This window comes from Malurus melanocephalus, unplaced genomic scaffold, assembly GCF_030028575.1.
Source record: "Malurus melanocephalus ecotype Western Australia unplaced genomic scaffold, MMel_1.1 scaffold_270, whole genome shotgun sequence".
NCBI classification, from domain to species: domain Eukaryota; kingdom Metazoa; phylum Chordata; class Aves; order Passeriformes; family Maluridae; genus Malurus; species Malurus melanocephalus.
Genome location: NW_026623502.1, coordinates 578,152 through 591,537, shown reverse-complemented (window position 1 = coordinate 591,537; position 13,386 = coordinate 578,152). Strand labels below are relative to the sequence as shown.

The window sequence follows — 13,386 nt, the reverse complement described above, 5'->3', positions numbered from 1 at the left end:
CCTAAAAGCACAAAAAGCTTCCCATCCATCAGCTTGCCATTAAACAGAACTCTATCCATGTTCCCAGCTGTGGCAAGCTTCTACCTAAAAGCACAAAAAGCTTCCCATCCATCAGCTTGCCATTAAACAGAACTCTATCCATGTTCAGAAACTGAAAATTATTGGGAAAAAAAAAGCTGTTTCTAAGAAGGCAACGTTTTCATGCCCAAGTGTGAAGTAAACACTTCCACCCAAGGCAAGGATTGATTGTGGGTGGACCATATGCAAGACTGAGGAAATGGGTTGCATGTTCCTCTGATATGGATGGCCTCTGGCAGTCCCGTGGATATCCTGCTTGTTGTTGTTGAGAGGGTTATGGCAGTACACACACATTTTTCACACATTTTCCTGCTGGTTTGTAGGGAGCAAGGAGACAGTTATAACACCAACTTGTCACTTGCCTGACGTACATTTTAGGTATTTTCATATTGGCTATACATAAAAGTGTTGAAAGGTGAAAAATTCGCACAATTTAGAGATTGAAAGGGCGCACTACATTGTCATTTCCATTCTACCAGAAATGCAGGACCATCCCTCTGGCTCATTTCCCAGCAACTTACCAGGTATCTTGTTCAAAAACTGTTCATTCCACATTTTTTGTGAGTTTATTCCACACTTGAGTGACAACCATTGTCAGGAAATCAAAGTGAACACAAACTGAACCTAAGAAAACCTCTTCTTAAGGCTCAAAATAATTCTTTTGTTTTTCTATAATATCCATGCATCTCTCTTGCTSATTATCTCCCAGAAGTTCCAAATTTACTTCTGAGAAGACTCTTCCTGGCCCACCAAAAAGAAGATACAGGAAATTGTGTAAGAAATGTTCATGYAGTTTTTACCATGTCTTCCAGGCTGGAAAATGAGAATAAATTTTCCACCAAGTAAATTGAGGTGTTTCTATGAAGAGATTTTTSTCGGCCTCATGCATGAAAATGATACTCTAAATAGCTTTATATGTGAGTTTTACAGTTAAATGTTACAAAGGAGTACTTTGACATTTTTATGGTCTGTTTTAATTAAATGAAGCAAAATCTGCTCTTCTGAGTGATTCATTTATCCTATCAGCCTTTCTATTTTTGTAAGATTAAATCAGGAAGTTCACATTAAGCTTCCTTTCCTGGAATTCCAGTTGAACATTATTACCCTTTGTTTAGACTGTATCACTTATTCAGCTGATAAGGGTAGAATATTCCACTGGAGAGACAGAGATTCAGCAATTTAGATCCCTTAAGGAGCATTCTGTATTTTCCAGTAAATGACTATATTACATGTTTCAGGAAGCTACTGAAAATTTTTGCATTTCTTTAATCTGCAGACACGAAATTATGTACTAATGGAATGGTGTGTCTTAGCAAAGCACACATAATATTTTTTGTCTCTGTGACAGTAGGAGGGATGTTATATCTTTGCATCATTTAGTTCTCAATGCAGTCCCACAGCTCGATTGTGATMTCTAGGACACTAAAACAGAACACTGGTGAAACACTAGATACTCTTTCTAAGAGAGTAAAAGCTTGGAGTAAGACACAAGTTTTAAATTCTGAAGTAATTTATCATGTTTTAAACTTTGAAGTTGTCATTTGAAATCTTAAAATCAAGGTGCATTCCTAAGGGATGCATTTTAAAATGCCAGAGATTCAACTTCAGGCAGGAAACCTGTGCAAGATTTGTGGTTCAGGTTGTTACAATAATCTTTAAAATCTATGATCAGTGGTGTAAAAATATACACACATTTTAATTCTGGACTGTTTTCTGAAATTATTCTGGCTACGTTCTTTGGCTGTTATGYTTGTTTTACTCTGTAGCATCCTGGATTCTGGTATATATGTGAAAACTGCCTAGATTTACAATGTATTTAACCCAGATTAATTTGTTTTACTTTCTGTGGTGATGATTTTTGGCTCAGTGGTTTYGGAGTTGGTTCGTTTTCTTTGTTTGTTTGTTTGTGTTGTTTTGGGTTTGGGTCATTGGGGGTTTTTTGCCTAGGATAAAGTCAAAAGAAAAACAYATTTGTTCTTAAATTAGCACCTGAATTTCTTGTTATGTTTGCACCAGAAGCAGGTAACACTTCAGTTGCACTTCTTAGTCTAGCTAAATCCCAAATTCTTCTCAGCGTTTTCTTTGGTGCCTGGATCCAATTTGTCTTTCAGGTAAAAACTTACTTCTCTCTGCAGCCTGACATGATATTTACTAATATTTATTAATGAGAGCACTAATCTACAGCCTTACTTAGAGTGCAGGTTCTCCAAACCATCTAAACTMCAGCACAGCATAGTGTGATAAGCAACCCTAAATTTGTAGAAATTATATATATGTATAATTAGATATGTAGTTACACAATAGACACAGACAGAAAATAGACCTTTATATCTTTTTATGTATTTTATGTTCTCCCTTTATAAAACATTAAGTAAAATTAAATCTGCAGAAAAAATACTTTTCATCTTCCCCAAATCTATCAATATCTAGTTCCCTTGTACATTAGGCAAAATCTCCATAAATTAAAGTAAATAATAAAAACTTCACAAATGTGGGTATTTGCTGAGGTCAAATAACTCATTTTCATATTAGCTAAGAGAGGGCTAAACCTGAAAGGCTGCATAAAATAACTTAGTGTCTAACCCTAATTATTGCAAACAAAGATCAAAAGGAAAGCTTATCAAAAGTGGAGACAGTTTATTTCCATCTTGGAACAAAGGACAAAAGACACAGTGTCTTGTCCTTCCTTTGAGGTTTCTCTGTCAGCTCCTTTCCACTCCCTTTCCTGATAGGCTGAAATGTCTTGATGGCTGATCTGTTGACTAAAACACAATAATCAATTCTGGRGAACATGTCAACTACTTATTTTTATAACAGGAACAATAGAAATAGCATCACATTTTTAATAGAGGTAAAAGTGATTAAAAATACCCTCTCGAGTTTTCCTTTTTAGTTCCTATCATCACAATGCACTGGAAYTGATCCAGAACAAACTATGACTGTAGATATACACATTTTTACAGGAATCACAGAAGTTTGATTCATCTTTAGTCTGTAAAGGAATGCTTGTCTTTTAAAGCTGCTGCTATATGAACCAAGAATAAATAGTTTGTCTTTATATATATATATATATTTATTTTTTCAGATTATAATTTCAAATCTAAAGCAAAGAAGCATTCGTCTCTATATCAGTCTTAGCGAGCATATTTGTTTSTTAACAGTATTTTCATACACAGCCTCTGTCAAACTGCCACAGAGAAATCTAAGAGCCTTTATTTGCTAACACTGCAAATTGCAGAGCCGTGTTCTGTGACATCATATAGAGTTTGCATTGTGGCATGCTCTCAAAACAATACTTAGTAATTAAGTATAGAACAAAAAGACATCACACTCATAGATAACATCTTTAAAAGGTATATTAAACTTATGCATAAACTTYGTAATATTTGCCTGGCTTTAAAAAGTAGCATAAATTTCTCCAAAATTTTGAACAGGCACAGAAAATTTTGTCCCCTTTCCAACAGAGAAATGCTATTGAGCACACMATGGTAAATATTCCTACTGTGTTTTTATTTTCTTATTAAAAAAATAAATCCCGGTGTTGATTTTGAGGATATCATATCCTGAATAAGCTTCTTGATATAAAGATGGCTAAGAAAAAGATCATTCTAATAGGTGAAACCTATTTCAGAGTTACAAAGATCAGATAAGCARTGTTTGATGCACTCCGTTGAGACAAACCACTCATTCAGTGCCAAGTATTATTAAAAATTCATTTTCTAAGCTGACACATGGACTTTTCATGCAGAGAGACCATTATGAAAAGCCTTGCTGTTTGGATAATCTGTACTTTGATTTCTGGCATTATCAGCCAGATCAGAAAAAGTGGGTACAAGTGGCCAGAGGATAAAGCATCAGCTTTTCATTCTTGAGGAGATATGTTTAATGSAATGAGTTTAAGAGTTTCAGATGAAGTGTGGTTGAGAACATGGAMATGGTGTGTGAAAGAGCCTGGAAATCCATCACCAAAATCTAAGCACATGATCCTGCAAGTGTTTATGCACTCCAGTTTCAATATGCCCTTCAAACTAAATAGAATTGCATACATGAAATTGTATGAATGAGGTTTAAATTSCTTTCCATCCTGCAATTAACAAAGTAATTTCTAGCCAAGGAAAGAGATCTTGTAAGCTGACAAATACTATTTCATGTCAAGCACAGCAACCCTTCACAATTGTCTGGGCTTTCCATAATGMTCTGCAATACATTATAGAGTAGCTATAAAGGGTTAGGTAGTTCTTGGATTTGTTTAGATCATACTCGGTGTGCTCTGATAATATCTGTCCTAACAWAACTAATTGTTTTATAAAGCCATTCTAGCAGAAATTCATCAGGACAATCCCCTTTCTTGTTTCATTTAGTACAYTTGTTCCTATCCAAGGGTTCTGAGCACTGATGATACCACCTGGCTCTGTGAAAGTGTGAAATTAATTGCCAGATTTGTGTTAGMTGTACAATTGCAGGTAGAGTTTAACTGGTCACAATTCATTCATCCTGACAGTGATCTCATCTCTCAGTCTTCCAATATTTTCATTTTGAATTCTAGATTCTCAGTTCCTCCTAGAGAATCTAGAAACTCACSTCTTAGTTCCTCCTTTTGGTCTGTATGCTTTTCCGTCACTGGGGATCACTGTCCAACAGCTCTGGATATAATGTTCTGCCTGCTCTTTACTTGCATTGGCCAAAGGAAGAGAAGATGAGGAAAAGATGTAAGGAAGGCACTTCTACCCCTTGCAATTGCTACTAGAAACAGCTAGCTATGAAAGGGGAAAGAAGACAAAGACAGAAATGAAAAAAAAAAAAACATGGAGAAACGAGCAGTAGGTGAAATAAATACCCAGCATATGTGCAATAGACATGAACATGAGAAATTCTTATTCAAGGTACAAAGCCTTTTCTATGGCTTAGTGGGGGAAATGCAGGAAGCTGTTTTGCCCTTTACAAACAGATGGAGCATCCAGGAATCCTAGGTTAGCTAAAAGGTTGCCTCSGTGGGCATTAACTCACTACCTCAGAAGGAAACCTAAGGATGGACTGTCCCTGTTCTCATTCTGTATGYTAGCCAGGAAGTTTTCCCCACGGCTCAAATCTCATCATGAAGTCAGCTAACTTTGTGAAATGCAACATAAACAGCAAAGGAGATAAGCTACTGAATGCTTCAGATACCTGGCTAACAGAGAGGTGAACACCAGTTTGGGGATTTGGTTCATTTTTTACATATTTGCAATCACATAATCTTCTTGTCTTTGATATAAAACCACATTCAAAACAGTATATGCTTTTGGGATATCTTGTTCATAATTTTTTGACATGTGGCATTCTTGCACCCTAGGCCAAGTGACATGTRGCTTTTATTTCCAAATATTTCCCAAATACTTCAGTTCACTTCATCAGCTCAGAAATCCCATGTTCTAACCTGCTAGCATCTAAGTTTTCAGAATAATTTTTAGGGATTTTTCTTATTGCTATCACTGATTTACATTAAGGAACAGAGGGGCAAACTTAGTTTTTTAGATCTTAGGTAATTAAGTTTGTAAGGTCATGACACGCATGACAGATTCTAAAAATGTACTGGTAAATCAGATGGAAAGTTCTGCATCTACACCTTTCAAGTCATTGTTTATACTTCCTGACTAAAAACCAGAGGCCAGGAGCAGTGTTAATCTTCATGTCTGTAGCTGAAAAAAGTAAAGATTCCTCAGCAAAGAAAATTGAGAATTTCTGTGCTCTACTGYTGCTCATGAGAAATACAACTCTACTGAGTGATGTAAAGGCTCTTGTTTCAAAGGAGGGAAAGCTCTGGTTTGATCATGAAAGGTTCAGGATGTCCTATCACCGTTAATCACTTGCACAGTTGATCCTAGCACAGGTATGTCTCTGGCTGCCTTTAACWCTCTGAAGTTGTGATCAAACAAAAAGCAGGTTAGCTCAATCAATTTTTTCCCCATATTACTTTTCTCAAAATGGATCCTTCTCATTTTAAAGTACAAGACCAGAAATGTTCCATACCCTTGTCAGCACTGCACCCTATAAATAATGTTCATAGTTTTAACTGGGTCCATGAATAATCAGGTTCTATATCTACTCTAAGACTTATTGTTTTGTACAACCCATCATGTATATTGATGAATCTTCAGCAAAACTGCCAGAAACAAAAGACCCAAAGAATCCAATGGCAAAAACATTTTAAAAACATCACAGTATTTTTTCCTTGTATGTAGCTTTTTAGATGCCTACTGGTGCAGCTGGCCACTCGGTGGGGATACAAAAAGAAGGGGGTTCTTCAGAATACATTTGCCACTATACTAAAGGTGTCATACAGGAACATGAATCATTTGCTATAGAATGAAATAAGATAAACTTTGCCTGTTATCAATTCTTGAGTCCAACAGTAACACCACTAGATGCTTAGCTCTTGCAAATTACTGGGCAACCAGAGGCTTTAAAATAGACCAACTACCACAGGAGAGAATCAGTTTCATAGCATTGTTTGATTTCAAATAACGAAAAGCAAGTATAGGGATTACTTTGTTGCTCTAGTGACAGAACTGTTGTAAAATGTAATATAACTTCTCGGTAAACTCAGTGTATCAGGTGTACTGGGGAAAGGGATTTAGGTTAAAGCATTCTCCAATCACTGCTATCTGTTTCTGCATTTTGAAGTTGAAGGCAAAAAAAAAAAAAAAAAAAACCAAAAAAAAAGACATTTCAGAATATGAGATAACACAGATTTTTTTTTCCTTTACCAAAAATAATACTTATTCATATATTCCCAGTAATAAGAAATAGAGGTTTGGGGGGTTTTAGTTCAGAATGTAGGTGTTTAAAATCTGCTCTGGGCTAAGATTAGATATAAGAGCTTTGCCTCTCTCAAGAACTAACTAATTTACCATGTCTCTTTGTAAAATGATATGAAGACAAAAGTAAAATCTCAGAAACAAGGAGAGTAAAAAAGGTAGCCCTTCATAATGTGACAGTGTTGAAATATGAAAGCAAGCTAACTACTTTCCATGTTTCTTTTTCTTGTGGTCATGTAACAGAATATGAGATTTTGTTTTAAAAGCACACAAGCTCCTATTAAGGTGTCACTCACTTCTACGCATTGTATCATGGTCACAAATATTATCATGCAATACTTTCACCTGAACCATACCAGCACAAAAAGAGAAATGCAGCAAGAAGGAGGAGGAAGCATTTTTCAGCTAAACTGACCATCCATTTAGAATTCATAATCTTAAATTTTAAAGTGATGAATGAGCACCCCAGCAATTCTGTTACTCCTCCTAATCCCCGTCAGGCCTTGAAACTGTTGACGAAGTCCAAACAGCCACTTCTTTCTGCCTGATCCCCTCCCCTTGCTATTGCTGGCTCTCATTCAAGTCAGGATCACATTTATCTGAGCAATATACACCTAATAAATCTTCTCCAACTCTGTTCTTGCTGGCACGACAGCCAGCTTCCCCCTCCACTTCTCTTGTCTTTCCTCAGACATCATTATGGGTGTTGACACTCTAGCAAGTTACTTAAGGTGCACTTAAGTAACTGTCTGCATGTACACATCTCCCAGTAAAAGGCAAGGTAATTGCTGCTATAAGCTGGTTTTCAGTTACAATGAGCAAGAGCATGGGCATGGACAATGAAAGCAGCAGTCAAACTAGCAACCTGCAAGAGGATTTTTATTAGACATAAATAATAATCATCTCATACAGCACTTTCCACAGTACATCTCAAGCACTTTGCAAAAGAGGCATGTACTATTCTCCCAAATTTATCTAAGGAGAAATTAAATATGAGAAGGGGAATAGATACACCAAGGCCGCCTGATAAGTTAAAACAAGACTGCAGGTAGGTATTTTAGGTCCCAGTCTACTGTGCTGTCAGGAGCAGGACCAAGGATTACAAACCTGTTATGACTTACACCAGACCTCACTCTGCTCACTGGACTTATTAGCGTGTGCTTTCCTTTTTYCCTGTCTCTGTAGCTTCACATGACATTAACAACAACTACTCTCCATACTGTAGTACCGAGCTAATACTGCCCCTGATGAAAGCTGATGTGAAATTAGCCATCACAATGTATGTGTTCCAGTTGCCATAGTTATCGTGCTTTATTGAGTCATGGGTTTAAAATTATTTCCTGAGTCCTAGAGATTTCCCCAAGGCAACMGTCTCTCACATAATGGGTCAACTGGTCCAGGTGGATGCATGTGCTTATTTCCTCCAGAGGAAATAAGTTTAATGAATATAGAGTTAATTTAGCTAAAATGCCTTGGATCTCACAAGATGGAAGTAAGCAAAAATTTGCTTTTGAAAAGAAATTTTTCATTGTTCATAATTTTTTTACTCAATATACTAAAAAAATACCCCAAATCAACAAAAAAAAATAAATCTTTATTTCCTTTCCTTTTACTCCTTTTAACTCCAGCTGAGCACTGCATGCCTGACACATTCTGTCCCAAGGTCCCATGCTGAAAAGTCCAGCATCTCATGTGTAATATAACAACACAGCTGCTTCATAAACCAATTTTTAACCACGGTTTGGACATGTTTAAGGCATYAGTCTTTCAGTTTTCATCTGCTTTAGGAGGCAAACTACATCTTACATCTTGTTTTAATGAAAGGTTACTGTTGTCTCTCTATAAAAGCCGACCTTTTCTCTTCATTAGACTGAAGGTCATGAGTGAACACAGAATGAGGTTTAAAAATGCATCTTACAATTAGAATGCCTTGGACACTGGTGGTTTTAAAGGTGGAAGGTAAAATCTATTTGCTTTAAAAATGAAAAATGAAGAGCAGGTTGACTTAGTAATGATACAGCTGCTGTCACAAGAACACAGAGTGAAAACAAGATCATTGTTCTGAAAAAAAAAAAAATTCTCAGGCAGCACAAAGTTGAGCTATATTTCCTGCCTCCATTTTACACCATCATCAAATTGCTCATCTTTTGATAATTTTGTGATATATATTTTGAGTAAAAGCATCCTGTGTGTCTTCTCACACTCCATCACACACCAGGATTTGTAACACAGAGGAAGAGAACTGGGATGAGAACTCAGGCTCTGGCATTGCCTTTTCAATGACCCACAAAGAAAGAGGGTTCAGAGGTGACTCCTGGTGCCACGGAGCTCTGCTGCCCCACAGCCACCGAGGCAATTACCAACAGTRGCCCTAGGGATGGTGCCCTGGCTGAGACAAACCTTCATTACAGTTTTCTCTAATGTAGTGTAACAGAGTCAGTCCCCTTAACCTCATATCTATTAGGTCTCACTTTGACAACCATTTTTACTGTATATGAGCAGAGGTTTTAATCCTGATAATTTCAGGTKCAGGTTCCTTTTTGTAAAGCAGAGATCAATTTTGAATGCTGTTTTTATTAGTAATTACACAGTTATTCTGTTTGTTTTTTTTTTAAATATAAGGAAGAAGGACTTCAATGTGTCACACAGCAGAAACTTATTCTGGATCGTCTCTGAGCTTTCATCCCAGTTTAGAAATTCTAACTAAGCTTCTCTAATCACCTCTTCTAGATAAGGTTTAGTTTCCCTACTTTCTTGAATGTTAAATTCAGTTGGCTATTTTTCCAAAAGTGAATCAAGTTTTTTTAAGGTAATATGTTTGCCTTAKCTTTTCATTGAAGGGAAGGCAGACCCATTAACAGTAGAAAACAGTCTTCAAAAAATAAACCTTACTTGTGATAGCATCTTAACCACAATATGGGAAAGAAATCCWACATCTCCATCAATTTCTACAAATTAATGATATTTCATCTAAGCTAGAGTTTATCCTCCTCWCTCCTCCTCCTATTTAATTTATCCATATTTATATTTTATCAAATTATATCTTCATCAAACTATTTAATCTATTTTTATTTATTATTCTTTTGTGCATTCATAGAATGGAATCTTTCCTAAACACAGTGTGAACTTGCTCATTTCATTTCCAGCCTGAACTGTTGAACTCACAGCGTTTGGTAGCATTCAAAAGTAGGCAAAAGCACAGAGTTCTKACCTCTTGTTTTAAAATAGCTGGTTATATGGACCACAAAGAGTCAGGCAAGGTTATTTTCTTTATTGTTTTTACCGTTCATAAAAGAGGAGAAAAGCCCAACTAAATGTTACCTGYGGTCAGTATAAGAGTCTAATATACATGACAAACTGGTAAAATTTCTAACTGTGTTCATTTCTTTAAGATTTGTAGAGCAGGGAGCCCATAAATTACGAGCTGTAGAGCACCACCTATGTTTGTGCAATATAGTGACTTTATTACGCATTTTGTAAGAAAGTATTTTGGGTAGATGCTTACTTTSATTTTGTGATTCTCGAGTAGGTGAAACCAAGTCTCTCCTTCTCTGCAAGGAGCTGTTAATATCACTTATCTYAGCAAAGTGATAGCGTGAACACTCTTCGTCAAGAGACCTAAACAATTACTTCTTWAAGTAATTACTTTCAGTAAAGTCAAGTGCTAGAAAGTTCAGACTTAATTATTTCACTGACAATGGCTGRAACACGAAAGTCTTTTGGGCTCTGGAAATACCACACACAAATATACCCCGGTCAACAAGGAATCCAAGCCCAGAACCAGAGGCCTGGAAACTCAGTTTGAAACTGCTCCATAATCTATCATGCTGCTGCTAAGAGGATATTAATACTAGCGTTTAGAATTGCAGTCATGTGTCTGACAATCCTGTGTTTGTACCAGCAGGTCAGTTGACTAATTGTGAATTGGGACTTCTCTGTGTACTGCACTATTGAGAAGAAAAAGGATGACAGGGGTACAGTTAACCATTAAGGCATTTGGGCCTGGGAGGGAAAGCAGAGGACAATCGAGTCCTTATTATTAGATTCCTCCCTGCGAATCACTCCCTTATGCAGTTACAACAGAAGAAGAATTCACCTTTTAAACTGAGTAATTGTGCCTGTCGGGCAACCCTTTACAACTACTTTACCATCCAGTGAGAGCTCATTGATTGCATTAAGGATAACAGTACTCCACAGAAACAATCCTCTTAGGCACGCTGCTTCCAAAATCCTGTGTCTCTGTCAGGCAGCTGCCTGCTCTTTGAATAGCCAGAGAGATAAAGAAATAAAAATATTAGAAGCTCTACTGATTTCACAACACTCTTTAAAGCCGGATGAGTGATTAGGGTGGTTGTAGSCTGTTAAACACCCATGCCTCAGGTGGAATGCTCCTCTGAGCACGTTTTACAGCGAATGTGAGACTGGTGCCTTGCTTCAGCTCCAAAAATACGTCTGCTTAAGCAGCCCTATAGAATTCCAAGTTAAAAGGCAAGCCAGAGTGACTGTGTGTCTTCAGCAGGRTTGATAACAAGCTAGAATCAAAGCCTTTCTCTTTTAGATTACCAGCAAGAATCCAATCCAGGTCAGTGATAATCCTCCAGCATCTATTTAGTGATGATCCCAACAGACAGACTGCTCCATCAGAGAAGAGGCTGTTTCTGTCATGGCTGCAGGGACTGAATGAGGATGCAGATTCCTCCTTCACTGTAGAAGCTAATTAGATTTGCAAGCACAACAGGAGTGCTGAGCTAAAGCACAAACATAGTGTTCCATCAGCAGCAGCATCATTCATTTGCTATTTAACAAAGTGGTAGAGGGGAGAATGATAACACTTGATTTRATTACTGAGAGTTTCCCATCTTCTGTGTCTGGGACACATTTGTCAAGTACTCAGCAATCTTATCACTCACCCCTCTCAGAATCCTCAAATAAAACTCTGACTTCAAATTCTTGTTTTGCAGATACTGCACAACCCTCTCAGTTTGGATTTTACTTCACTATTGCACGTGTCTCCTCTCAGTTCTCTCAGTTTTAGATTTTTTTTGAGTTCCCTTTCACAATGCAAAGTCCTCCAAACCTTTCCCGTTTTTTTTTTTTCTGCAAAGTCCATTCTTTCCTCCTTCAAAAGCTTCCTGTGGGTCCTATACAAAAGCTTCCTATACAAGATGCAGGCTCGGTCCAGGAAGCAGCCTAGGCAGTCTGTGTTTACAGGAAAAAAAACCCCTGATTTTTACAGAGGGTATTAACTTGACACTTGGTGGTCTTCTGGTTGCAGCATTATTATTGTGATAGAAATGCCTTTAGGCCTGCATGTTTTTCCTACATGTTCTGGGGCTTTGTTGTTTTGGGGGGGTTTTCCCCTTCCTTTTGAGGATACTTATTGGACAAAATTTTTTTTGTTGTTTTTTTGGTTTTTTGTTTTCTGGAATTCAGACTGCAAATCACACACAATATGCAACCAGTATATTTAATTTTGTCTGCACTACTCTGACACTTACTAGTCTACCAAGTGTATAAAACTAAAGGCAATACAGACAGAAAGACAATTTAATTTGGATTATTACTTTGGCTGTTCCAACAGCTGGGACATAGCACACGTCTGTCTTCCCCATGCTAGAGTTAGGAACTAACATTTTACGGGCCTGACCTATCTAGTAAACATATATCCTTGACCTTACAAGAAACTTTCAAAAATGAAGGTAAATGTGGCTATGCCAAAAAGAGAGTGAGCCAGGTTAGATATGAAGAGGTAATTGATTAAGCAGGTAACATATGTAATGTTAAACTTGAAGATATAGTGCATTTCCATCCTCTTCTGGGCTATTAAAGTAAATTAATGACCTAGAGCTGTGTAGGGGTTTCCAGAAACAACACTATAATGGCCAACTGGCCACAGTGTGCAGCCTCTAGAAGGGGGGAGATGTTTATTCTTCAAGAAATTGCCAGGCTCAAGCATCACATTATGTATACTTTATATCTGTATTCACAGTGCAGAAATGAAAACTGAATGTTAGAATAACATCAGTGACTATAAAATACGATGTTGGCTTGGAAGGAAATGAACCAATCATTGTCTTTGACAGGGTCCAGGTACTTTCAAATTTTCACAATACTTTTTTCCATGCTTATAGTTTGGCAGCTGCTCAAAAATACCTGTTTCGTGTTGTTTTAAAGTCCTGAATGTAGGTGTCAACCAAGCAATGAGCATTCAAAAACCCTTTGCAAAATATAAAGGGGAGTAAGTGGTGTAGGGAACAACTCTCAGACACAGAGCTATTCCAAAGCCAGGCTTTGCTTCACTATCTCCAAGACTTGCCTATAGCTGTGCTGTGGTCTCCGTAGGAAAAATGCTTATTTTCCAGCCAGGTTCAGACTTTGATGGTGCTCAAGAATTCTAAAATTTCAGAACACTCTTCAGCACGCTGCCTGGAGAGCGAGGCATTGACATCCCCTGCCTATCCCGCAAGGCTTTGCTTCTGGCTGAATGCTCAGCATCCCCCATGCCTTAGGC

The 13,386-nt window shown here is 37.4% G+C and overlaps 1 protein-coding gene across 3 annotated transcripts in view; it reads left to right on the top strand.

Moving 5' to 3' along the window:
- The window catches only part of DLC1 (DLC1 Rho GTPase activating protein), a 212,870-nt gene that overhangs the window by 161,262 nt on the left and 38,222 nt on the right, over positions 1–13,386 (top strand). The window lies entirely within an intron of this gene.